Here is a 4,897-nt window from a genome sequence, read left to right as displayed (position 1 = left end):
AAAAAAAAAAAAAAAAAAAACCTTGCGTGGCCCAACCCTTATTCGTAGTCCGCATCCAACCATTTCGTTTTTAACCTACACGTATGCTTCAAGCCAAACTCACGTAACTAGTCAGAAGATGCGACCCACAACTGAACGAAATACAAGTGTCACAATCGCACTCTTGCAGTAGTGAGACAATGATTATTATGACATTTGTTCTAATCCAATGAACAAGTAAACCATGCAAAATTTAGACTGAACGAACAATAGCAGTGTATGCTCGAATCACGTTTAGAAGAAATATTTTAGAAGACGTGAGCGCGGAAATACGTTAAAAAAAATTTCAAATAAAGCAATGTTATAAGCTAAAAGTGAACAAACAACAACTCGTCACGTTCTCGTATAGTACATTTTGGGACATTTTAGTCCTGATGGGTGTAGATATGATTTTGAGAACTAATCATACACCCTGTATTGGCACAACAATAATAGTAAAGGCCTATCTAAGATGAAAGCAAGTAAAAGGGGTTTGGAATGAGCATGCCACCATGAACCACAAATCGTTTACGAGAATAGCTGAGACATCTAACATACAGTCACAGGCAACACGCCTTGGCCAATCATGACAACAACATCTGCCCTTACACAATTGGTCGATATCTCTATCAACTGGCTCTTCATAAACTCAGCGTTGTAGGATGAGGCTGACTTTAGGTCTCGCGATGCGCTTCAAGCTGATCTCAGTATTGAGGAGTCTTTTCCAACCTACTAGAAGCTGTTGAAAATCACTTCTCGGTTTGTTAACTCTTCAAGTCTTCTCTGTTGGTGTCTTTCCTACTTTCTTCGCTTGAAACTTTTTCTTCTTTGCATGACGTCATACCACCTGCTTCTACTTTATGTTTTCTTTGTCGGAATAATAATGTTTCAAGTTACTGACGTGGACAACAGGGTTAGTCCGTATCCATAGGAGCAATTGGATCCTATATGACGTCTTCCTAATCTTGTGGATAACTTCGACTAGTCCATAGAATTTTCGCACCAGTCTTTGGTTCTTGTTGCTTTGAACTCAAAGTTGATCTGTCCTTAACTTATCATAACTCTCTATTTGCTTTGAAATTATCGTGGTCGACCCTTCTCTTCATCCGTCTGGATGGTATTTTTGCGTGAACATGTGTTGCTTTAGTGGTTTGTTTTTGTCTCCCTTCTTCAGTAGAGGTGTTGGCTTGGTGTCTTTGCCAAGCATTTGAGTGATCACTGACAAGAGCCTTTGTAGGTCAAATAAACCCGACTGTGAACATGCCATTTTTCTATTTGTAGAATTCAACTAGCTCAGGCTGAGCTGCATGACATCTATTTGTGGCAGGCGACATAAAACTAATCTTGTGATTTATCTCTCTTGGTGGGGTTAAACCCAATATCTGACTTCTTGTTTTGAGTCGTGGTGTTCATGTATTGGCAATAAAGTTTTTGTTGAGGTTGGCACACTTGAGCTCCCCATTTTTAAATACAACAATGGCAACAAGTGTAGATTCATCGTGGCTAAGATTCTTTCTCAACTGTACTATCATCATCATTTTTATCCCTCTTGGTCTATGGATGTTTGTCTGAATGATCGTTGGGTTAGACTCTGTTACAACTAGGCATTTTGCTAGGGGCATGTAAATGACTTTGTGTTCTAGTAGGATGTCAGTCCCTAACTATTTGGGCTCTAGAATATTGGATATGAAGGCTGACTGTTTATAGTAAAAATCTAATAGAGATATATGTACTAAATAATTATATATAGTAGACGGTTACATATAGTGAAGTTATATATAATAAACTGAAATCATATATATACCCATTAGTCAATTAGTCAGTGCTTCCTAAATGTACATTTCTCATTCTCCATATTCTCTCTTTGCATACCTGAAGTCATTAATACAAAACTATTAGTCAATATTTCTTCTTACATTTTCTCTATCATGTTCTCTGTGTTCATTTAGATCAAGTGTGTGCGTTGTTGTGTGATCCTAATAACTGGTATCAGAGCGATGAGAGATTCACCACGACCTGTGAAGATGGAAAGTTCAAATACTGAAATTGAAAAGTTTGATGGATTCGATATCAGTTTTTAGAAGATGCACATTGAAGATTATCTGTACGAGAAAGATATTCAGGAACCCCTTTTGGGGGTGAAGCCAGATACCATGACCACGGAGGAGTGGAAGCTCAAGGATTGTCACGCCGTAGGGTTAATCTGGTTGACGCTGTCCAGAAACATGACGTTCAACATCATCAAAGAGAAGACGACATCAGGACTATTGAAGGTGTTGTCAAATATGTACGAAAATACGTCGACTATGAACAAGGTGTATTTGATGCAGAGGTTGTTCAATTTATAAATGTCGATTTGTTGCAGATCATATAAATTAGTTCAACATGACTGTAAGTCAATTGAGTTGGGTGGAAATTATGTTAAAAATGAAATTAAAGCATTGATTTTGATGTCATCTTTACTCGAGTCGTGGTATACTGTTGTTGCTGCAATCAACAATTCACGAGAATCTAATAAACTAAAGTTTAATGAAATTCGAGATGTCAGCGAAAGCCTAAATGGGAAATTGGAGATTCATCAGGCAATACTCTCAGTGTTGACCGAAGGGGAAGAAGTAAATCAAAAAATCCAAACAAACATGGGTGATCAAAATCAAGGAACCGGGAAAAATCTCCAAACAAACCAAACGTAAAGTGTTGAAATTGTGGAGAAAAATAACACTTTTGGACAGATTGTACAAGATTGAAGAAAAGTAAAATCACAAATTTGAAGATAACGATGATTCTATATATTCAGCAGAAGATACTGAGAATGCTTTAGTCCTTAGCGTGAATAGCCCAATTGAATTTTGGATTTTAGATTCAGTTGCATCATTTCATTCGTCTCCAAGTAAAGAATTGTTTCAAAATTTGAAATAAGGAAATGTTGGGAAGGTGTATATTGCCGACAACAAAACGTTGGAGATTGAAGGGAATAGAGATGTCTACATACAAACTCTAGCAGGAAATGAGTGAGTGGACATTATAAGATGTCAGATATATTCCTGATCTCAAGAAGAATATGATCTCTATTGGTCAGTTGGATATCATAGGTTATGCAGTCGAGTTTGGAAAGAGTTAGGAGAAGATTGTGAAGGGTGTCATGGTGGTAGCATGACCTAAAATCTGGAACCCTATACACCAATATAGAGTGTATAAACATGGTTGTTGTTGCTAAGAGTGCTTCCAATTCAAGTAACAACAACAACAACCATGTTTATACACCCTACCGTAGTCTCAATAGACTTGCACATATGAGCATCAAAGAAATAAAGATGATGGGTGCAAATGGAGTTTTAGAAGGCATAAAATCTATTGATATGGGTGTTTGTGAGAGCTGCATTATGGAAAAACATAAACGAGTTAGCTTCACAAAAGCTGCCAAAGAACCAAAGAAAGTGCGATTGGAAATGGTCCATACAGACGTTTGGGGACCATCTCCAGTTTCTTCATTTCTAGTACCAAAATTTCATGGATTAGATGTCTCATACTCTGCAACGACAACTCTTTGGTTTCCTAAGGCTAGTCAGATATCTCATGACCACTTTTTTCCTCCTCACCATATCTAGACACTATAACATTGATCCAGTATTGTCTTATATAGTTAACGTTCACTCTTTAACGTCCAAGGACATTTTATAACTTCAACGAAAATCAAAACATACAATAAATTCATACAAGTTTTACAACATATCATATACTACAAAATAGGGATAGACTGCTTACTTGGTCGCGGAGAGACGTGTCATCGAGCTGAGTCATAGAGATATACGACTCTTTATCCTAAGAAAAAATCTATATAATTTAAAATTCGGCTGCTTTGATACCAATTTGTTACAACCCAAATTTCAAGGGTTCAAAACTCAAACTAAAATTGAAAGTGAAAACAAATAAAAATAAAAGTAAATTAATATAAAATAAGAAAATGTTGTAAAATTAAAATGAGATTGAGATGGTGTTGTTCAAATTTATCCAAACAAAAAAAAATGTTTGGGATACAATTACAAAAAAAAAAAAAAAAAAAAAAAAATACAAAAAAACCAAAACACAAAGACGGACTAACGCTACATAACAACCCCATTTGTGAGTGCACAACCTTTGAAGGCTCCCTCATCTCAACTGTCACTTCTATTACGAACCCATCCAAAATAATCACACTTGTAACCGCATCTCCGGACTTTAAACTACTAGTCTAAACATAGTTTCGCGACCAAAGCTTTAGAGTTTAATCTATCTTTGCAAAAATATTTTTCTCTAATTTATAATTAGTCATAAAAAGAAATAATTAGGTACAAATTTGGTCTAGAATTCAAAACTTTCAAATCTTACTATTTCTGTGAACCAGATTCAAATCCAGATTCTTGAACTCTTAGTACCTTAAATAAAGTTGTCTCCTCTAATAAAACACGAATTTCTCTTGAGATCATTAAATTCTTATAGACTCCAGGCTCAATATCATTAATACAATTATGCTTTATCTTGAACACACTAAACATGAAACTAAAGTGCGTTCAATTTAACTTCATTTTATTGCCATCTTGAATGATGTGTAGGTATATTCTTGATTTACCTTAAAGTTCTTGTGACATGACAGTTCATATTAGTTATGCTTTTTTAAAAATCACAAGTTAAAAGACAACAACGATGAACCTAGGTCTATTAGTAATTTCAAAGTCAATTTCTTTCTCCATCTTATCGATAATAATAGTTCAACTAAATCCATATTATGCAAAAAAACAAGTTTACGACTCATAAAAACAACTACCTAAATTATGTCCTAAAAATTTGAAAACATAAGTTGTAGTTGATAATTACACAAAAATTTCCCTAAATCCATGAA

This window comes from Cucurbita moschata, unplaced genomic scaffold (assembly GCF_002738365.1).
Source record: "Cucurbita moschata cultivar Rifu unplaced genomic scaffold, Cmos_1.0 Cmo_Scf00098, whole genome shotgun sequence".
Lineage (NCBI taxonomy): Eukaryota > Viridiplantae > Streptophyta > Magnoliopsida > Cucurbitales > Cucurbitaceae > Cucurbita > Cucurbita moschata.
The sequence above is the reverse complement of the archived record's forward strand: the minus strand, read 5'-3'. Positions refer to the sequence as shown.